Source organism: Artemia sp. Qi Xiang Cuo, chromosome 4 (assembly GCF_049724085.1).
Source record: "Artemia sp. Qi Xiang Cuo chromosome 4, ASM4972408v1, whole genome shotgun sequence".
NCBI lineage: Eukaryota > Metazoa > Arthropoda > Branchiopoda > Anostraca > Artemiidae > Artemia > Artemia sp. Qi Xiang Cuo.
In genome coordinates, this window is record NC_142797.1 from 55,743,840 (window position 1) to 55,767,719 (window position 23,880).

Sequence of the window (23,880 nt, forward strand, 5' to 3'; positions counted from 1 at the left end):
ATATATATATATATATATATATATATATATATATATATATATATATATATATATATATATATATATATATATATATATATATATATATATATATATATATATATATATATATATATATATAATTAATCTACACACTAAAGATCATAACAAAACGAGAATATGCAAAAGGAAAGATTGTTATACATTAAATAAAGAAATTGTATATATATAAATATATACACACACACACACACACACACACACACACACACACACACACACACACACACACACACACACACACACACACACACACACACACACACACACACACACACACACACACACACACACACACACACACACACACACACACACACACACACACACACACACACACACACACACACACACACACACACACACACACACACACACACAATATATATATATATATATATATATATATATATATTATAAATATATAATATTAGTTACATAAAATATACATATATATCACTTTTATATAATTTTATATAATATTTTATATAATATATATTTCTTGTCTTTCTTATCCTTCCTGAAATGTGGTGAAATTACTGGTCGGAAATTCTCACTTTGATTTTTTCAAAATTCAAGAAGCTAAATTTCAAGACAATGCGAGAAACAAAATTCATGAAATAACCATTTTGAATGCCAAATGTAAAATGTTGTCTGGAGGCAAAGAGATAAAGCGTAAGAAACTTTCAAAATCCCATATTGTCTGGCTTCTATTAATGATTAAATAAAAAATAGTTTTTTTTTAACTGAAAGTAAGGAGCGACATTAAAACTTGAAACGAACCGAAATTATTCCGTATATAAAAGGAGCTGTCCCTTCCTCAACGCCCAGCTCTTTACGTTAAATTTTTTCATTGTTTTAAAAAGTAGAATTGTGAAAAAATTTCAACTTTAGCGTAAAGACCGGGGCATTAAGTAGGGGTTAGTCCCTTTCATATACGGAATAATTTTTTGTTCGTTTTAAGTTTTAATATCGCCTCTTACTTTCAGTTAAAAGAACTTTTTTTTTATTTAATTTATGAACGTTTTTGAATTAATACAGGTCTTGAATTTAGCTCACCGTATATTAATAATTAAAATGAAATTTTTATATTAATTTTCTTTTTTTTACTAATAATAGCCTTATAATTACCTAAGTTTGATTTTTGTCTCAGTTATTTGAGAAAGATTTCTGAATTAAAAAGGCTGTTTAATTAGAATAATAAACTCTTTTAAAAAGTTGGAAAAAACTTTAGCGTATGAGCAAGCTATTGAGGAGAGGCAACCCCCCTTATATACATAATAACTTCTGTTCGTTTTAAGTTCTAATGTTGCTCTTTACTTTCAGTGGAAAAAAAACTTGTTTTTTTTTTAAATTTAATTTCTGATTGTTTTTTTAAATAATGCTGGGAAGTCCAGCGCCCCCTTCACGAAAATTGTCTTCCCCCATGAAAAATTCCTCCATGGAAAGATCCTCCCACATAACCGGCGACCCCCCCCCCCCCCCCCCTCCTATAAAATCCCCCTGAAAATGTCTGTATACTTCCCAATAACCAATACTACATGTAAACAATGGGCAAATCTCATAACTTGCAGCCCTTTTCCCGGTGACTGTGGGGGATTAAGTTGTCCTCAAACACATAGTTATTAGATCTTTCTACTATTCTGAAGAAAATTTTTAGATAACATTTTTATCTAAAAATTTTGATCAGTGACTTTGGGGAAAATGAGCGTGGGAGGGGGCCTACTTGCCCTCCAAATTTTTTTGTCATTTATAGAGGGCACTTGAACTTTTAATTTTTGTTTGAACGAGCCCTCTCGTGACATACAGGATCACTGGGTCGATACCATCACCCCTGGGGGAAAAAAAAACAACAAAAAAACAAATAAACACGCATCCGTGATATTTCTTCTGGCAAAAATAGAAAATTGCACATTTTTGAAGATAGGAGCTTGAAGCCCTAGAGTAGGTTTATCTGATACGCTGTATCTGATGATGTGTTTTCATTAAGATTCTACTACTTTCAGGGGGTGTTTCCTCCTTTTTTTGAAAATAAGGCACATTTTCTCAGGCTCTTAACTTTTGATGGGTAAAACTAAACTTGATGAAACTTATATATTTAAAATCAGCATAAAAATACAATTCTTTTGATATATCTATTGGTATCAAAATTCCTTTTTTTAGAGTTTTGGAAATTACTGAGCCGGGTCGCTCCTTTCTTACAGTTCGTTACTACGAACTGTATGATAATACGCCTGTGGCTACTAGGAACGGAAAAAGTCGGCCGTTGTACAAAATAGTGTTTTATTTACCAAGTCCAGAAACAGAGCAGACCTGAGCAGACCTGAGTCACAGAGCAGACCTGAGTCACAGAGCAGACCTGAGTCACACACGACCCAGAAAAGAGTCAGAACAGATTCATAAAGAGTCTCAAAGAAATATACATAATACATAATACATATATGGAGGGGATCACTGCTCCAGAATCATGTAACCGACATGTTTAATTTTATTACGGATCCTGGGCCCAATTACTTTATTGTAATGAAAGCTGGTCACCGTGGATGTAACAACAAGGCAATAAAAATGTATCACGATACATGAAAAAAGAATAATAAAAAATGTGTTTTGGAATGAACCCCACTATATACTTTTGTGAAGTGCAGCTATATTAGAAACGGATTTGCTTTAATTGAGAAGTTTTGTACGTATTTGTTTCAAATCGACAGAAATTCTGACAACTGATTTGGGGCCTCTCCTAAAATCAGAGTGGGACTATAGCCCCAGCCAGACCCCCCCCCGCCCGCTAAATGACGAACCTGCATATATCCCACTTGATTTATTCTAATGACTGCAATAGTTTGCTGTTTTTTATTATTATAATTAAAGATTTTAATTTTCATAGCGTTCTTGATTTTTTTTTTATTGTATGTACATATGTGCAAGCAAAAATTTTGCCTTGAGATGTGTCACTTCTGTTGTGTGTTGTTTCCTTTTAAATTAAATTGTCAGTAATGTGAATACTCCAAAGCAGGTTAATTTGAGAATGGAGACATGCTCTTCAGATATATTTGCAAAATAAAGACAGACATACTATAGAAAATCATCTATGACCTAATTCCCTCTTAAATTATCCAGCATTACTACTAGCAGGACACTATAGTTTCAACTGGTAAGCACATTTTCAATCGGTGAATATAGAGAGAAACCTTCTGAAACCTCTTAGAAAAGATGTATGCGCCGTGAAAAGGCCTTGCAAAGTTTCATTTGATATTTAACAAGCGACTGAAATGAGGATTATGCAGTTTGCTTGGTAGAATTATGAGATCAAGATTGAAACGGGCATTTAATGGATCATTGTTTTGCTGTTAATTACTTTTGCAAATATAGTCAACGGGATACAAGGAAAGATGACCTTTAGATGACATTTAAATGTCAGACCTTCCCAAGAGATAATCCCAAGACACATATAAAACAATAAAAGAAGATCCTCACATTGTACAAAAAAAATTTTTCAGCAATGTGGGAGATCGTTTCGGACAATTAAAGTCTTTGTCATCATCAAAGGTGAAACAAAGGGGTCAATTCACGAATATTTAGAGGGGAAAAATGTCCTTATCAAAGTCTATTGATGGGGGAATTCAACCCCTATCCCCTCCAATTAACGTGCCTGAGGTGAAACTATACACAATTATATGGACAATTATGGACAAGTTTGTGGACACTTGTAATCTTCATCATCATCACAGGTGAAACTCGGACTATAATTAGTTCGGTGACAGTGTTTCAAAGTAAAACATATTGTTCTTATATATATTTCAGTAATTTTCTAGATAGTGATATAGAACATATTATAATAGCATTATCATACTGCATTTGTCAATAATATAGAGTATATTAAATAGAATAGACTTCTATATTAGAATAGAGAATGCTGAAGTGTCAAAAAACACTAAACAAACTCCCCAGTCTTATAGCATGTAAAAACAGCTACTTATCCTGGGAAAACAGACTTTTCCCCCGTGCTTCTTAAAATGAGAAAAGGGTAAGCTGACTGGTTTTCCGTTATGTTTCATGTACATTTCCTTAAATTATCATTCTAAGTTTGATATCCTTGTGCATTATGTAATGTGTCTTTATATTAATGTCAGTTTACACTCATTCATGATCGAGATGTCTTTTGGATTTCAGAGTGTCTCTGAACAAACCATTAGCCTACGTTAGCCCCTATAAGGTAGCTTGCACAAGGTTGCTGCCCGGTGAAAAAAAATCACTAGAGTTAGAGGTTTTTTAGTTGGTTTAGTGATTTTCTTAAATAATCTAGTGATCTATGTGCTGATTTAGTGATTTTTAGGTAATATGAAATCACTAGAAATGGTGATAAATCACTTGGAGTGGCAACCCTGAGCTTGTAGGTCTAGGTGTACCTCAATTTTGTCCTTTGTGTTTTTCGGTGGTCCAGAATTCTCAAAGTGTTTGAATTAGCTTTAGAATACACTTTTGTCATTTTTCTTTATTCTTTTTCTGTATAAAGCTAAATTAGAAATGTTAGTCCTTTGCATTGTAAGTTTATAAGAATTTAGTAGTTATTATAATTGTACGAAATTGGAAGAGTTAAAAATTCAGACATCTGGCGATGACCAAATACTGCTCGCTTATGGTAATTCATTAAATGAAAAAACAAAGTTTTTTTTTAAAGGAAAGTAATGAGTGACATTAAAACTTAAAACGCTCAGAAATTATTCAGTATATGAGGAGGGCTTCCTCCTTCTCAGCCCCTCACGCTTTGTACTAAAGTTTTATAGTGCTTTGGTGGAAATATTTATGAGAGCAATAAGTATACAGCCGATTGCCTTTTAAATCATTTGAACTGAAAATTTTATTTTTTAAAACAAAGGCACATCAATAAGCGCTTCGATTCTTGACCTACTATAAAAAATATTTTCTATTCCATTCTAGTTGCCCTTGTATTAGAGCAGTCATCCTTGAGGCATTGCGGAAAAAAAAAAATCAAACCTTAGCATAAAAAGTGGGGGTTGAGGGGAGGCAGCTCCCCTTATATAAGGAACACTTTCTATTCATTTTAAGTAATAATGTCCCTCTGTTCATTTGAAAAATAAACTTATTTTTGAGCATAACTGATTTTTGAAATAAAAAATATTCCGTAACTAAATCATTCACAGGTATTTCAAACAAACAACAATGGTCCTAAGTACAAAATGGACTACGGAAAAAATGAAGGAGCGGCTAAAATATAAAACAACACGTACAAAAAAGAAAAAAAAACAATACTTCGAAATTAAGTCTTTATTTTGCTGCAAAGGAAGCAGAAAAATGTATTTTAATTTTACGCCTGCTAATAATGACTGATTTTAAAAATACCTGACTAAAAAAAAAGGGATTAAAGGCTAAAATATAAAACAATATATACAAAAAAGAAAAAAAAAACAATTATTAGTCTACATACAAGCTAGTTTGCCCTAAGTGTGGGCACTGTTCTGTTTTTCTGAAGAAACAGTAAAAAAATAAACAGGGCTTGAATGAAACAGAACAGGTCATCAAAAAAACAGAAGACCTGTTTCTGTTTATGTTCTGTTTTTTGGTAAAAACAGAAAACAACTGTTTTCTTTCAAAAAACAGCTGTTTAAACAGCTGTTTTTCGAACACCTAAAGCTTAAAGAAGAAAAAAATTGTAAACGGTAAGTCTTGGTTTATTATCAGTACTATTGCAGCATTTTCCGCCAAATAGAACAGTTTTTCAATAAAGGGGCGAAAAACTGTCTTTGCATACAACATCGCCATCCTGTTTTATAGTTATTTTATTCCCTTTTCCCGTTCCCTTTTTCCAAAAATGCGCTTTATGTTTATACAGCATATCCTCGAATTTCCCGGTAATGCATACTAGTTATTTGAGACATTTCGAAAAGAAAATAATTTTCATCGTGAAATTGCGCAGTCAGCTCAAAGTCATTAGTGTTTAAGCAGAGCCCATAGTTGCTTTGGCGGGGGACAGTATCCCCCTCCAGACCGTGCTTTCCCCTTCCCCCATCCTGGTGTTTGGAAGCCATCTGAAACAATGTATAAAAGAAGATAAATACACGGGAAAATGACACTTCTTACCACCAAGTCAAAAATTTTCGCTACCTCGCAGCTTAAAACAACTTTTTAAGATTAATTATATCCTAGCCAATTTGTGTGAGATACAAATCAAAAGAAAAATTCATGGTTTAAGGGTACTTTGTATATTTTTACGGCGCTTTGCACTAGAAAATAATGTTCTAGGCCCTCCACCGGGTTCATTCTTAAGTAAATATGTAAAATGAAATTTCTTAAATTCTGAATTTCAAAGAAACTTAGACCCTTTGCCAATACTTTTTTTAAGCATTCTCTTCTCTTAATAGGTTTTCAAAGGGATGCAATATAAGAACAATGGCACTTTTTGATAACTTATTTCGAAAATTTCTTTCGCTTTGTTGCAGAAAATACTTTCTCCAACCCATACACTTGCTTCATTATAGAAAGTGATACTACATCAAACTTTTGTTTTAAGAATACGAGTTGGCATGCTTTTGATTATTTAGGCACGTTTTCATGGTCCATTCCCAAAGAAAAAGGGGTAGTGACAACCTCGACTATCAATGTTTGAGCAATTGTAACGTGTCTTCGGATAGCCTGTGTTGCAACCTCATTTTTCGACAGACTCCCAGCTCCCCACTCTTTTTCTCCATTACTTTCATCGCCCTCTTCTTTAGACATACATCAGTTTATTCAGATTCTTCAGCAAGCGTATCTTCATTTCCGGAGTTTTCAGAACAAGGAACAGAAAGACCGTCTGAATCGTTTTCAACAGTTGGATCGACATCTTCGACTTCATCAAAGGATTCCAAACAATCTTCTTCAGGGATGTCATTGGCTAAGCTTCGAGTGGACAAAAATCCAAGAACACGTGCAACAGATGAATGAAGTCAATGTTAAAAACAGGAAGTTCAGGAAAGGGCTCATATCCTACAGGCTTCGGTGACATTGTTCCTAGAATCAGTCACAACGTGGAACATCTTACCTGTCATTGAAAACTTCCTGATTGCAACTTGGATTGCTGAAAGGATGTTAGTAGTTGTATGAGAATGCTTATGCCTCTTGAAATGTGAAATATAGTGGTGCAACCTCTGCTTATTTTTCATCTTCCTGGGGTAATAGGCAGTGATACCTATAAAGCCAGATCCTTTTGCAGACCAGCAGTGAAAAGTCAAGCTAGTCTGAGTGACAGATCTTAAAGCAACCTTTTGAACTTCTTTTTTTCTGGCAGCAAAACTTATGTGACGATGGACGGTTCCCCAAAATGGTGCTTTCAAGTCCCCTGTTTTTTTTTTAATAAGCTATTTCATATCTGGCTTATCAAACGTAGAAAGTTGCAATTTGTCCCTAACAGGGTTTTGCAGCAGAGCATCCTCAGACCAGCTTGTTTTGATCGATTGGAAATAAAAAACTGTCGTATCTCTGCTCTTCTTATTCCAGATTTCACTAACCCAGTGCCCTATTTGTCACTTGCTTTACTATCTGGAGCTCTCTCAAGGGAAGCAGCCTGACTTGATATATTTTTTTTAGTTGGTTTGGGTTTGTTATTTTCTGCACCAGCCGCGTACATTTTATCTTTGTGCATATCAATTGTGTGCATCCTTTTAAGATAATATATAAATATCATGGCAGAGACTCCCTTAGCTTTTAGAGACGCTCTTCAGAAGTTGCACCTAATACTTCCTTTGCTTCCTTTTTTTCCGTAGGGTACCCAGAGAGATGTCTTGGAACATCCAAGTCGTCATCAGAAAATGGCATCATGCTTGTCTTTAAACAAAGGTTGATTTTAGCCTACCACATAGTAGCCTACCATTTTGTAAATTGCACGTCCATCCAAATATCTTACCTCTTCCACCACCGTGGCATAATTAAGGGGAAAGGGGCCGATTCCACCCTGAACGGTTTCGTTTGCACAATGAACTAAGAAAACCTGTTAGCAAATAGAAGTAAAATTACAGCTCCTAACTACGGTTTCCTAAAAACTAGGACAATTTGCAGCACAGTATTATAATATACAGTATTATAAGGTTATTTTCATTTATTATTTTTGAAGTGTATTGTGTATTAACCATGGCCGAGTAGGGCTTTTAGTGTTAATAAATCATATTATATCATATTAATTTTTTCAGGAATTTGTTTGTCTATAATAGGTATTTAAGAGACAGAGACAAGAAATAATATACTGCTTAGTGGCATTCTTTTAAATTTATTGTGCTATATGGCAAAAATTACCATGTTCACCGGAAGATGTGTTATTCTACAGAATGAGAAAGATGTATCAGCATTATATAAGACTTTGGCCAGCTAGGTCAGAATCAGCTAGTTAGGCCACTGTTTCAACTCTAGGCTTTTCCTTGAAAGGGTTTCCGTTGGTTATATTTAGAGATAGTAGAAAAAGTACATTTGACATCTTGAAAAAGTCTACGTTGTCATGTTGATACAATGAAATGTGCCAGCAAAAACGTATATTTGTACTGGACAAGATTCAATAAATTTACATTCCTCTCTGACTAAACATTTAAGAAAATTTGCAACTAATAATCAGTAACGTTGAACTAAAGTTTTCCCGGTTAAAGGTGCAGATTACTTCCCATTTAATGTAGGATACAGAGGCCCTACAATAGAACCAGCATATACAGTAATAAGTGATTTGTTTGAATCCTGCTTCACCTAGACAGTATCTATGCAACTTTGCTGCTCAATTGACTGAATAATATACACCAAAAAATAAATTGTTTTAGTGAACAAAACTGCGCCCATTTGCACACCTACCTACTCTCATCTGACTGCTAAGCCCTAGTGTTGCCTAGCTTAAGCAATCTAGCAGCACATTTGATATGTTAGACACACTGAGTGCCATCATTTTACTTACTTCTACTTTATATTTACGCTCCAATTCCAAAAACTGTATGGGGCATAACAACGCTTCTTTAAACTTTCAAATTACGATTTAAAACACTATTTTGTAAGTTTTAAATTTCTTAATATATCATTCTCTAATTAGTAAAGAATAATCGAGAACACAAGAATAACAGTTAGAAAAAAAACAGATACGGGGCAAAATAGCTATTGTAAAAACAGAAACAGAACAGAACAGGTATATTAAAAATAGGTCCTCTGTTATTTTTCGGTTTCTGTTTTTTTGTAAGAACAGAACAGAAACAGGTAGTTTAAAAACAGAACAGAAACAGAAAACAAAAGCAGTGCCCATGCTTAGTTTGCCCCCTATAAAAAAAGAAGAAAATTAGTATTGCTGTTCCGCACACGAAAATATGTAAATTGTATGAAAGTTATGTAATTTTTTGCAGTTTGGGACCTCTTTGAGACCAAATCTCTGTAATAACGTTTGTTATAGGCCAAGAGCCTCAGTGAGAATCGTCCAATGGCACTAAGAAGCTTCCCCTTTGGAAGTAACTTGTGTTTTCAGTGGATGGCGCGCAGGATTTGAGACGGGGGTCAGTGGCGTGACTCTGCAAGCTCAGCCAGAGTCAACCCAGCTCTAAATGGGTACCTGGAAAAATATGGGGAAGGTAAGCAGGAAGGGTGTGTGAAAACACAGGATAGCGACGAAGACCACACTGCCTTTCCATCATAAACAAATAAGTAGAACAACAGGGAAATTTTTATACAAGACAGTGGAACGCAACTTTAAATGAATATTTCGACCCTATATCCAAGGCTCATCGACAGCAAAACAGACGAAGAGAATAAAAACCCTATAAAAGAAACTTAGATTAAAATTCAATCATCAAAACTGTTTAAAAAAAAGTTTTAAAACACCCCCAATATCACTAATTTAAGGAAGTTCAACCAGGACTGGTACTCCAAACGAAATGGACAGAGATCAATTCATTCAGATGGAATTAAAATATTTACAGACAAGCTTTTAAAGCTAATCTCGCCTTCTTGGCAGCCAGCCTAGAAGGTCTATTCGTAATAGGTTGAGTGGAGTTATTTACTGTTTTTTTAATATAATTAGTCAAATCATTTTTAATTAAATTTGTGTATAGGGCATTGTGCGAATATTCCCCCAAATCTCTATTTAAAGAAATATATAATTATTTATTTTGAGTTTAATTTCAATTGCCTCTCGAACAACCTGTTTTATACCTATATCATTGCTAATAAGGCAAATTTCTTCAAAAAGCATTTTATGACTAGGGTCATCATATATGTGACTGCTTAAAGCAGAATCAAAGGAAATGTTTGTACTATTAGAATTTAAAGCTTTAGTTATGTCATCTTTGTGTTGTTGCAGGCGTTTTTCTAAATTTTGATAATTCCATCTCCCCTGAAGGGCCCCTGAATTGCAGTTCCTAGCTTAAGGCCTTAAGATGGATATCAGCACCGCCTGTTCGGACTCTAAGGGTAGTGCCGTATCCTTTACATTTTTTTTTTCAGTGGAGAAAAGTTTATTTTTAGTCGTTTTTTCAAGTGAATGGTTAAAAGAAATTGTACAAGAATGCCAGGATTATAATAGTCACTGAGATATATATTATGAAAATAGACTTATTTATGTTAATAAATTTTTGCCTATCGTAAGTAAAGCTCATATCAGGGAAGTTGTTTGATAAATTTTGGCGGAGGATAGTTCATTAAAGAGTTAAAAACTAACTCGGATGAGTTGTGACACACCTTATTATTTCAATCCCCTACGCAACACTCTCCCTGAGTCTTTTTGTAATTAGGGATGAGAGATTGTCAAATTATAAGAGTAACTACTAAAATTGGTAAATTGACTGAAAAGTATAAGCGTTGAAAGTCTATAAATCTGTTGAGCTTTGTGTTTCTTAGAAACCTTAACACTCACATCCAGTATAATATTCTGTGAAATTGCCTTTACTAATATATGACTCCTTGATACAGCGCTGTAAATCAACCTAGAAAAAAAAAAATGAGAACCATATTTGAAGGAACATGGCAGGATAATTCCTTGGTATTAACACGAAAAAGAAACTGGACACAATTTTCTACTTCTCACTAAGTTTGCTCAAGAGCCAATAGCCCCTTATGGTGGATGCACAGAAGATAAATTTTTAGGAACCCGTTCCATAGACAGATTGAATTGAGTAACTACGATAGCGTAGCCAAAGCACTAGCTCTCACTGTCTAGCCCTAACTTCACTGAAACCCTACAACATCTCATGGAAGATATTTAGAACGCAAAATTTACATTCTTCCCCTCCACAGAAATTTGATAAGGGAGGGACCCCTCCCTCTAAGAAATAAGACCTCGTTGATCACTAGGCTTGGTTAAGATTCTATTTCTCATTCTTGAAGACGTCCTTCCCCACGGGGTTCAAATCAAATATTGACCCTGAAAAGACACTACCAAGTTACATGATTTTACTTACCCTCTGTTTGATCGAGTCTCAACAAACCCTTCTGATCAAGTGTAGACCTCTAAATGACACGAAGGGGGATGTTCAACTAAATTTCCACCAATTTTGTTGAAATCGGATAGTCAGTTCACCCGAAGCAGGTCCATTCCAATGATTTCCCACAGTGTATTTGCCTACATTGACTTATCTTATTAGACATTAATATCGTTTGCATCAAGTTGATAATGTTTCGGCAAAATGACAAAAAATGCTCTTAGATTTACTTAGTTATTCTGAAGAATATCTATTTGACATTATTTGCCTGGGCTGACTTTAAAAATTCAATAATCGGTGTTATATTTACTAATAGATTTTATAATAGATTATACTATTTAATTATACTATTTAATAATAGATTATAATTGCTCGTCAATTAAAACTCAGTGATTTGACTAAAACAACTTGACAGTAGTTTGGCAAAATTTGTGTCAGTTGATATTTCCGTTGAAAAAGAGTCAGGAGCTGTTTTGAGCAAGCTTACATTATTTTACCTGGTTGATTTGACTCAATCTGTCTTCCCCTGAAATCTTAGAAAGTTTATTTACTACTGACACTTGGCCAAGCGGTTGACAAATGAGGCAAATTAGTTATCAAGCTTTAAACATCCGTAGCATGACATGAAATTTTATTTTGAGGGACAGAATAGAATAAAAATGGAGCACTTTGACAAAGTCCAATGTCACGATTTCTGCCAAGGATGAAGATAAATCACAATTAAAAAATGTCACACAGTCATTTTTCTGAACCCGTGTGTCCTTGATCAGATTTTTTCTTTATAGCCACACAAAAAAAGCGATAGCCAATTACTCTTTTTTTATATTTTCTCATGTTAAAAAGTTGTACCGAAATTAATGCATGAAATTGCTCTGTTTTCATCACATGAATATCATTTAGTTTTTACCATCAATGAGTGACTTTGCTGAATCACTCAATATGCATTTATATACTTCTATTTATTTTCTTTGTTGACTTTAAAATAGTTTAAGATCTCATTCAGAATGCTTGAATTCCAAAAACCTGCTGCTGGCTGAAAAAAAAGGAAATCGTCGTGATGGGGTCTAAAGGGTCAAACAGATCCAAATAATGGACGACGAATTTTCCTCCAAAAACTTTTGGCATCAAAGGAGGTAAGAGTGGACATCGGAAAAACAGCTACACTGACGAATGATGAAGAAGCCAGTCGTATAATTAGTCAATTTAGCACCATTTTGGGAGCGAAGAACTTGATTACACTAAACAACTGGTCGCTAGTAGTAATCAATGTTATATTTTGCCTAGACTATGTTCCATCCTGTGTATTTGTCCCACTTTACGTTCCATGGCACCTTTCCATGGCAGATTACTAGACTGATTATTGCTATTGTTGTCAATTGAATATGGAATTATACAAAACCTACCAGACAAGTTTCCGGGCCAACCAGACATGTTTCTGGGCCAAGCAGACAAGTTTCTGGGTCAACTATAAGTTTCTGGGCCCTTACGTTCCATGGCACCTTTCCAGAGCATGTACCTATGGATTTGGGGCCTTTACGTTCCTTCCTGCTATAGCAAGGCTGGTTTGGTGGGTATAATCTGGTTTGGTGGGTATAATCTGGTTTGGTGGGTACAGTCTGGTCTGGTGGGTATAGTCTGGTTTGATGGGTATAGTCTGGTTTGATGGGTATAGTCTGGTTTGGTTTTTTGGGGATTCCCCGCCTGTTCCTAAACATTGCAAAAAAGATAGCAGTATGAACGGGGGGTTCCCCGCACAAATTTGTTTCCCTCCAATTGCGTACGCCTCTACACCTTTTCAAAGAGAGTGAGTATTTGACATTTTTGCAAAAAGGGATAAGGAATTCGCAAATTGGAAACTATGAACGATATTAATTAATGTTTTGAATAATAGGAGTGTGAATGATTCTAATTAGTGATTAGATTGGATGAAGGTGAAGAAAAAAAGGATTAAACTGATTAACAGTTAAGGTAATCCTGAAGGGGTTGTTAACTCAGTTAATTTGTTATAAATTTGAAAAAACATCAGTCTTTGAAAACGGGTAACGCCGATAGAATGAAATTGTGAGTTGAACTAGCTTTAACTCTCCGATGTGGTCTGTATAATACACAAGTGATGTTTGAACAGTATTGTCAATTTAAAATAGGGTCTAACGTTTTAGTATACTAAAAAATTGATACTAAGAGAGACGTAGATGGTAATAAAATATTTTTAATATTGAATTTAATAACAAAAATTAGAATTCCTTGCAATTAATTTTTTAAGTTTTTTGTTTTTCATACCATAAAATTAAAATAAGCCCACACGACCCCACCCAGCAGCGACCTCAACTCTCCAAAGGTTGCATATCCCCCAAATTAAAGGGTGCCCCCTCCCTCCAAAGGTTGGGGACCTACCCCCCCTTTTTTTTTTTTTTTTTTTTTTAACATGATAAATTTTTTTCAACTTTTTTTTTTACATGTCTTCGAATCAGATGAACCAAACTTAAATTACTATTCTAGTTTTTATAAACCAGTATTGCCTATAACTTAACATATTCAAATATTTTTTGATAACTTGATTGGTGAGAACTATTTCCGTAAAATCTGAGCTAATAAGGGTTTTTGACCGAAAACTCTAGTTTTTTGTGAGAAAACTATGGAAAATACAATTCTCTGGTTCAAATGTGAAGCTTAAGTCCATTTATGGATCGAAAAATAAAACTATTTCCGTAAAATCTGAGCTAATAAGGGTTTTTGACCGTAAACTCTAGTTTTTTGTAAGAAAATTATGGAAAATACAATTCCCTGGTTCAAATGTGAAACTTAATTCCATTTATGGATCTAAAAATAAAAGTATTTCCGTAAAATCTGAGCTAATTAGGGTTTTTAAACGTAAACAATTTTTTTTGTAAGAAAATTATGGAAAATATAATTCTCTGGTTCAAATGTGAAACTTAAGTCCATTTTTGGATCGAAAAAATAAACTATTTCTGTAAAATCTGAGCTAATAAGGGTTTTTGACCGTAAACTCTAGTTTTTTGTAAGAAAATTATGGAAAATACAATTCTTTGGCTCAAGTAAGAAACTTAAGTCCATTTATGAATCGAAAAATAAAACTATTTCCGTAAAATCTGAGCTAATTAGGGTTTTTGACCGTAAACTATATTTTTTTGTAAGAAAATTATGGAAAATACAATTCTCTGGCTCAAATGTGAAACTTAAGTCCATTTTTGGATAAAAAAAAACTATTTCTGTAAAATTTGAGCTAATAAGGGTTTTTGACCGTAAACTCTAGTTTTTTGTAAGAAAATTATGGAAAATACAATTCGTTGGCTCAAATGTGAAACTTAAGTCCATGTATGGATTGAAAAATAAAACTATTTCCGTAAAATCTGAGCTAATCAGGGTTTTTGACCGTAGACTCTATTTGTTTTGTAAGAAAATTAGGGAAAATACAAGTCTATGGTTCAAATGTGAAACTTAAGTCCTTTTTTGGATCAAAAAAAAAAACTATTTCTGTAAAATCTGAGCTAATAAGGGTTTTTGACCGTAAATTCTAGTTTTTTGTAAGAAAATTATGGAAAATAATTTTCAAATAATTTTCTAAGAGGTTACATTTTGACTAAGAGGTTATACTAACTAAGAGGTTACTAAGAGGTTACATTTTGATATTGTTTGACAATTTACTAAATTTTAAGGTTTTCTTTAGTTTCAAAATGTTTTTGTCAGTCACCATCCTTAATCATTCACAAACAATACTGAAGAAAACCAATTTCCACTGTTTATCGACATTAAATTGCTAAGAAGGCTGTTATTTCATTTTTAATTTTTATTTTTTTGATTTTATATTGATGAAAAATTTAGATACAACTTCAACTAGTTATTTTTTTTGTTCAGCATAGATGAAAGGTCCAATACCTCAGTTAAACTAAGAGGTTAAATTTTGATATTGTTTGACAATTTACTAAATTTTAAGGTTTTCTTTAGTTTCAAAATGTTTTTGTCAGTCACCATCTTTAATCATTCACAAATAATACTGAAGAAAACTGATTTCCACTGTTTATCGACATTAAGTTGTTAGGAAGGCTATTATTTCACTGAAATACGCATTTACATTTTAGTTTTCCTGTTTTTGATTTTATGTTTATGAAGAATTTAAACACGTCTTCAACTAGTTATTTTTTTTTGTTCGGCATCGAAGAAAGTTCAAATACCTCAGTTAAACTAAGAGGTTACATTTTGACATGGTTTGACAGTTTACTAAATTTTAAGGTTTTCTTATGCAAGAGTCAAAACACACACACAAACACACACAGACAAACACACAAACAAACACACATGTTACCAAATTCCCAATATTGCGCGGAAATACCAAAATCATATCTTAGGTTAGCCTATGCACGCGCGCGAACATAGGCTAACCTAACCTACTGATTTTGGTATTTCTGTGCAATAATGTGGAATGAAACCCAAACAGCTAATTAACTATTCTAATTCATGATTTCAGGCACGTAAAACCACAAAATACAAAAGTTAACTTCTCAAATAATAAAGCCCAGGAACCTAACACCCACGAAAATCTAAAAAACTAGGTCTGAAAACCCAAACAGCTAATTAACTATTCTAATTCATGATTTCCGTCACGTCAAACCATGAAATACTAAAGTTAACTTCTCAAATAATAAACTCCAGGAAACAAACACCCACGAAAATCTAAAAAACCTAGGTCTGAAAACCCTAAACTGCTAATTAACTATTCTAATTCATGATCTCAGGCACGTAAAACCACAAAATACTAAAGTTAACTTCTCAAATAATAAACCCCAGGAGTCAAACACACACGAAAATCTAAAAACCTAGGTCTGAAAACCCTAAACAGCTAATTAACTATTCTAATTCATGATTTCAGGCACGTAAAACCACAAAATACTAAAGTTAACTTCTCAAATAATAAACCCCAGGAGTTAGACACACACGAAAACCTAAAGAACCTAGGTCTGAAAATCCCCAAACAGCCAATTAAATATTCTAATTCATGATTTCAGGCAAGTCAAACCATGAAATACTAAAGTTAACTTCTCAAATAATAAATCCCAGGAACCTAACACCAACGAAAATCTAAAAAACTAGTTCTGAAAACTCAAACAGCTAATTAACTATTCTAATTCATGATTTCAGGCACGTAAAACCAAAAAATACAAAAGTTAAATTCTCGAATAATAAAACCACGGAAACAAAAAACCACGAAAACCTAAAAAACATAGGTCTGAAAATCCCCACACAGCCAATTAAATATTCTAATTCATGATTTCAGGCAAGTCAAACCATGAAATACTAAAGTTAACTTCTCAAATAATAAATCCCAGGAACCTAACACCCATGAAAATCTAAATAACTATGTCTGAAAACCCAAACAGCTAATTAACTATTCTAATTCATGATTTCAGGCACGTCAAATCACGAAATACTAAAATTAACTTCTCAAACAATAAACCCCAGGAACCTAACACCCACGAAAATCTAAAAAACTAGGTCTGAAAACCCAAACAGCTAATTAACTATTCTAATTCATGATTTCAGGCACGTCAAACCATGAAATACTAAAGTTAACTTCTCAAATAATAAACTCCAGGAAACATACACCAACGAAAATCTAAAAAACGTAGGTCTGAAAGCCTTAAACAGGTAATTAACTATTCTAATTTATGATTTCAGGCACGTAAAACCACAAAATACTAAAGTTAACTTCTCAAATAATAAACCCCAGGAGTCAAACATCCCCGAAAATCTAAAAAACCTAGGTCTGAAAACCCTAAACAGCTAATTAAATATTCTAATTTATGATTTCAGGCACGTAAAACCACAAAACACTAAAGTTAACTTCTCAAATAATAAACCCCAGGAGTCAAACACACGCGAAAATCTAAAAAACGTAGGTCTGAAAATCTCCAAACAGCCAGTTAAATATTCTAATTCATGATTTCAGGCACGTCAAATTCTAAACACTAAAGTTAACTTCTCAAATAATAAGCCCCGGCAAACTAATACTCACGAAAATCTAAAAAACTAAGTCTGAAAACCCAAACAGCTAATTAACTATTCTAATTCATGATTTCAGGCACGTAAAACCACAAAATACTAAATTGCCAAAGGATGTTGATAAAAAAAATTATTCACTCAAACACTTATATTTTATCTATTTTATTGTATGTATCTGGCAATGGATGTTGATAAAAAAAAATTTAGTCGCTCTGATACTTAGATTTTGTCAATTTTATCTGACATATCCAATAAAGGATGATGTTAAAGCATTTATTCATTCTGAAATTTAAATTTTGTCAATTTTTTTTGTGTATCTGACAAAGGATGTTGATAACGAATTTATTCACTCTGAGACTTAACGAAAAATGGATTTAAGTTTCACCTATGAGCCAACGAACTGTATTTTTCATAATTTTCTTACAAAAAACTAGAGTTTACGGTCAAAAACCCTTATTAACTCAGATTTTACGGAAATAGTTTTATTTTTCGATCCAATAAATGGACTTAAGTTTCACATTTGAACCAGAGAATTGTATTTTCCATAATTTTCTTACAAAAAACTAGATTTTACGGTCAAAAACCCTTATTAACTCAGATTTTACAGAAATAGTTTATTTTTTCGATCCATAAATGGACTTAATTTTCACATTTGAACCAGAGAATTGTATTTTCCATAATTTTCTTACAAAAAAAAAAGTTTACGGTCAAAAACCCTAATTAGCTCAGATTTTACGGAAATAGTTTTATTTTTCGATTCATAAATGGACTTAAGTTTCACATTTGAGCCAACGAATTGTATTTTCCATAATTTTCTTACAAAAAACTAGAGTTTACGGTCAAAAACGCTTATTAGCTCAGATTTTACAGAAATATATTTTTTTTATCCAAAAATGGACTTAAGTTTCACATTTGAGCCAGAGAATTGTATTTTCCATAATTTTCTTACAAAAAAAATATAGTTCACGGTCAAAAACCCTAATTAGCTCAGATTTTACGGAAATAGTTTTATTTTTCGATTCATAAATGGACTTAAGTTTCACATTTAAGCCAACGAATTGTATTTTCCATAATTTTCTTACAAAAAACTAGAGTTTACGGTCAAAAACCCTTATTAGCTCAGATTTTACGGAAATAGTTCTCACCAATCAAGTTATCAAAAAATATTTGAATATGTTAAGTTATAGGCAATACTGGTTTAGAAAAACTAGAATAGTAATTTAAGTTTGTTTCATCTGATTCGAAAACATGTAAAAAAAAGTTGAAAAAAATATATAATGTTAAAAAAAAAAAAAAAGGGGGGGGGGGAGGGGCAAAAAGTTGGAGGGAGGAGGCGCCCTTCGAGTTTGGAGATAAGGGACCTTAGGGGAGTTGATGTCTCTGCTGGTTAGAGTCGTTGGTGCTTATTATACTTGATGGCTCGTACTCACATACACCATACTACTTGATTTGCAAGGATTTCTAAGGTTTTTTTCTGAATTTCATTATTAAAATTCTTTTCTTACCATCTACGTCTCTCTTAGTTTCAACTTTTTAGTATACTAAAACGTTAGACCCTATTTTAAATTGACAATACTGTTCAAACATCACTTGTGTATTATACAGACCACATCGGAGAGGTAAAGCTAGGTCAACTCACAATTTCATTCTATCGTTGTTAGCCATTTTAATAGACTGATGTTGTTTCAAATTTATAAAAAAATAACTGAGTTAAAAATCCCCTTCAGGGATTACCTTAACTGCTAATCAGTTTAATACTTTTTTTTCTCCACCGTCATACAATCCAATCACTAATTAGAATCATTCACACTCCTATTATTCAAAACATTAATTAATATCGTTCATAGTGTCCAATTTGCGAATTCCTTATCCCTTTTTGCAAAAATGTCAAATACTCACTCTCTTTGAAAAGATGTAGAGGCGTACGCAATTTGAGTTGAAACAAATTTGTGCGGGGAACCCCCCGTTCATACTGCTATCTTTTTTGCTATGTTTAGGAACAGGCGGGGAATCCCCAAAAAACCAAACCAGACTATACCCATCAAACCAGACTATACCCATCAAACCAGACTATACCCACCAAACCAGACTGTACCCACCAAACCAGATTATACCCACCAAACCAGATTAGACCCACCAAACCAGCCTTGCTATAGCAGGAAGGAACGTAAAGGCCCCAAATCCATAGGTACATGCTCTGGAAAGGTGTCAGGGAACGTAAAGCCCCAGAAACCTATAGTTGACCCAGGAACTTGTCTGCTTGGCCCAGAAACATGTCTGGTTGGCCCGGAAACTTGTCTGGTTGGTTTTGTATAATTCCATATTCAATTGACAACAATAGCAATAATCAGTCTAGTAATCTGCCATGGAAAGGTGCCATGGAACGTAAAGTGGGACAAATACACAGGATGGAACATAGTCTAGGCAAAGTATAACATTGATTACTACTGTCGCTGCTAAAATACAAGTAGCTCTACATAATGGAGAAATGATTTGGGGAATCGGCCCTGTAAAGCAAATAGAGTCTTGTTAACTTTAATATTTCATGAAAATATATGACCTAAATGCACTCATTAGTCTACGCATAGGCAAAAAAAGAGACATATTTGGGACAATAATTTATGCCAGGTAAACAAACACTAATATATCAGAATATGGATCCAGGTGCTTCTCTAATCGTCAACTACTGAGAAAGATGTGGAATGCTGTGGGAATTCCAGGTCAGCATAACACTGGCTTTTAGGATTATGATGGGCTAAGCTATTTTATTTTAAGCTTTTCCTTACACTCAAAGACTTAAGATGTAGTCAACATTGCCCAGATATATAAGATTGTAACATTTTACATCCATACTAAAACAGGCATTTTGTAATACCCGATGAGATATCCTTAACGTCTCTTATTTGAAACGGTCAAATTGATTATCAACTTTTTGGTGTTGGAACCCCCTCTCCTACTATAAGTAGGATTTTTTCCAACAACAATGATTACATGCAACTACCAACACCAGAATGACATAAACTGTGCCTTATAATCTCTTTACCATACAATTTTATATTAGCGTATAAAAAACAAAAGAAAATTATGTAGCACTGCTAAATACTGCAAAGTGCTAAAGCTAAATTGCTAAAAGTATTTAGCACTTTTAAAAAATGCTTCCTATTCTAACTAAACGGCACTTGGGTTTCAGGGGTTGTTCTTAAAAAATTGGGACGAACAGTGAAACTTTAGAATAAAGAGAAGGATATTGAAGAGGGGGGGGGGTACCCCTTCATATACGGAATAATATCTATTCGTTTTGAGTATTAATGTTGCCCCTTACTTTTATTTGAAAAAACTTTTTTTTTAATTTAATTTATGATCTTCTTTCAAATATTGCAAGTAAATCTGGCTCACCCTCTTTGATAAACTCTCTACCCTCACGGGAAAGTCCTCTGTGGAAAGTTGCCCCCATGAAAACAACTCCCCCCTTAAAATTCCTGCCGGACAATTCCATCCTCGCTGACAGTCCCCCCTCCCCTCCGTAAAATGCATTAAAGACAATTCAGCCTGAAAAATTAACCTTTTGTAATCTTTCATTTGAAGTAAGACTTTAAGCTCTAATCGTTTTTCCGATCACTCCGGAAATCCTCCCTTCCGTGGAATTTTTTCCCCGGAAATCAAAACAAGCTGAAAATTTCCCCCGGAAAGTGAGACAAATAAAAAGAATTTCGAATAGATATTCTGTTGAATCCCCCAATGTAAAATTTCCCCTGGAAAGTTTATCTCTGGGGATTTCTCTCCCCATGGAAATCCACCCCAAGCACAAAATACCCTCAGCCTGAAAAATATCGGTATACTTTCCAATAACAAATACCATACATAAACAATGGGTAAATTATATAACATAAAGACCTTTCCCCAGGGGCTGTGGGGGTCATATTATCTCCAAAGCCATGAAACCTTTTAACTATGCTGAATAAAATAGCTATGTCAAAATTTTTATTGAGTTATTTCGGGGAAAAAGGGACGTGGGAGGGGGGCTAGTTGCCCTCCAATCTTTTTGGTCACTTAAAAAGGGCACTAGAACTTAGAAATTTTGTTCGAATGAGCTCTATCCTGCTGTTCTAGGACCATTGATTCGTTGTATCACACCTGGGGAAAAAATGAATAAATACCCATGATCTTTCTTCTGGCAAAAAATACAAAATTTCAAATTTTGGCAGATAGGAGCTTGAAACCTCTAAAGTAGGGTTCTCTGATACGCTGAATCTGACGGTGTGATTTTTACAAAAATTCTTTTACTTTTAAGGTGTGTTTCCCCCTTCTTCGAAAATCAGACAAATTTTATCAGGCGCGTAGCCTTTTATGGATAACACTAAGCTTAATGAATCTTATACATTTCGAATAAGCATAATAAGCCAATTCTGCTGATAGATCTATTGATATGAAAATTCCGTTTTTTAGAGTTTCAGTTACTATTGAGCCGTGTCGCTCCTTACTAACAGGTCGTTACCACGAACAGTTTGATATGCTTTTTGTCGATAAAATGTAAAAAACACGAATAAATTGTTTTTTGGGCTTAGATATCAACAGTTGCAAATGGGACAAAAATAATCCAGATAAAATTTTCTATTTCGGTTATAAAATTTATAAAAAGTAATTTCTTTGCTGACTCGAACAAAAAATGGAGAACTGAAAGAAAGCCAAAATTTCGTGTATGCAATACTCGCGATGATTAAGTACATGAGAAGTTTCTACAACAGCATTTACTTTCTTTCTTTGGCTTCTTTGAAGCAACCGTTAGTGGGGATGTTGATGAGAGAATAAGTACAAAAATCCACATGTACTTTTTTAGACTGAATTCCATGCAATTTATTAACAAAAAAAAAAGAAAAAAAAAGTTGAATCATCTTCCATATACTTAATTTTTCAAATAAGATATACAGGTATGTTTTCTTGAATCGAGTTTACTTTGTTTTAGTTTTGTTTTTCAAATTAGAAATCATTTTTCCAAAAAACTATTTTAAGGTTAGGTTAATAATACCTATTTGAAGTATGCTTCTTAAGCTAGAAGTATTTGTAATGAAAATGGAAGTGCCACAAATTGCAAGTATTTACAACGGTCAATCTACATTACATTATCTAGCTCTAGCTTTGTTGGCCTAGGTTGCCAGCTTTAATGCCTACATACCATGAGATAAAGGGTTTTTTGCCTTCCCATAGGTGTTTCCGAAAGATCTGGGGATGTTGAAATTAAGACCAACCTAAGCTGCAATTTGTGAGCCTCACAAATAGAAGCAATGACATTTTTGCCTTATAGAACCTTGATCAACTAGTACTGATATACAAAAAGCTTGCGTTATTTTGTTATTTTGAATTATGAAGTCTTCCTTCTCATTTTTAGTCTGATCATAAAAATAAATACGTAGATTTTCTTCTTTTGTTTTTATTCAGTTTTATATGTTTCGGCATTCAGTTTTATTTTCAGTTTTGATATTCAATTTGATATGTTTCTCGTTGTTTGTTTTTGTCTTTTTTACTTTTAGGTTGCTTTCCCTTAGTGTAGGTCATTATGGTTGCAGACATAAATTCAACTTTGTAAAAACCAAACCTTGGCGAACAGTAATCGAAAAGATTAACGCACTTTCTGCATTTTAAGACTTTTAAGAGACTTCTGCAATACACTGAAATTTCAATAAAAAGATAAACATTTCTTAGATGGTGACCCCCCCCCCCTTTCTTGTACTGTTTCTAAAAAATATAACATACGTTCTATTCAATTTTTGTTTTACCATCGTCCTAAACTTTTATTTGAAAAAATACTTTTTTTTAATTTATTAAATCCAATTGACTATCAAGGAGGAGCTCAATCAGTGGACTGATTTCGATGTTCTTTGTTTCGTGGAATTCCTATTGAAGTTCGAAATATTATGCTACTAAGCGCTACTTCTATAGATCAGGGTCTTCTAGAACAGGCAATTGCATAATGCCGGCTCGCGCTTCTTTTTTCTTTATCCCTTCTCATCAGCCTTTTGATCCTCCTTGCACCTAGGGGACCGACCCTCCGTGCACATCCTGGGTTAGTCTAATTCTTTTTATGCATGTGTATCTATGATTTTGTTTCTTTACTTTTCCTTTTTTTTCTTGTTAACTGTCATTTTCATTTTCAATCTTTTACTCATTCGTATCAATGGGAATGGTACTGGGAGTGATTGAAACTGATTTATATTTTCTCTTTCTATTTTCCTTCTTTTCTAGCTTTTTGATCCTACTCCCACCCGAAGGGGAGGGGGAGCGGTCCCTACCAAATAGGCTTCATCACTTCCTAATGGGATTCCCTCTTATAGATGTATCTAGGTATTTTTCTCTTTCGGTTTTCCTTTTTTCCCTTTCTTTATTTTTTCACTCTTCT

General features: G+C 33.7%; 1 protein-coding gene across 3 annotated transcripts in view; it reads right to left on the minus strand.

Annotated features, from left to right (window-relative positions):
• The window catches only part of LOC148953258 (dopamine receptor 2-like), a 257,773-nt gene that overhangs the window by 65,553 nt on the left and 168,340 nt on the right, over positions 1-23,880 (minus strand). Inside the window, exon 1 of one of the 3 annotated variants that reach the window (XM_089088424.1) lies at positions 3,113-3,164. The exons of the other annotated variants lie outside the window; for them this stretch is intronic. The gene's annotated coding sequence lies outside the window, so the exon portion shown is untranslated. Of the gene's footprint in view, positions 1-3,112; positions 3,165-23,880 lie in introns of those variants that run through there. 3 annotated transcript variants of the gene reach the window in all.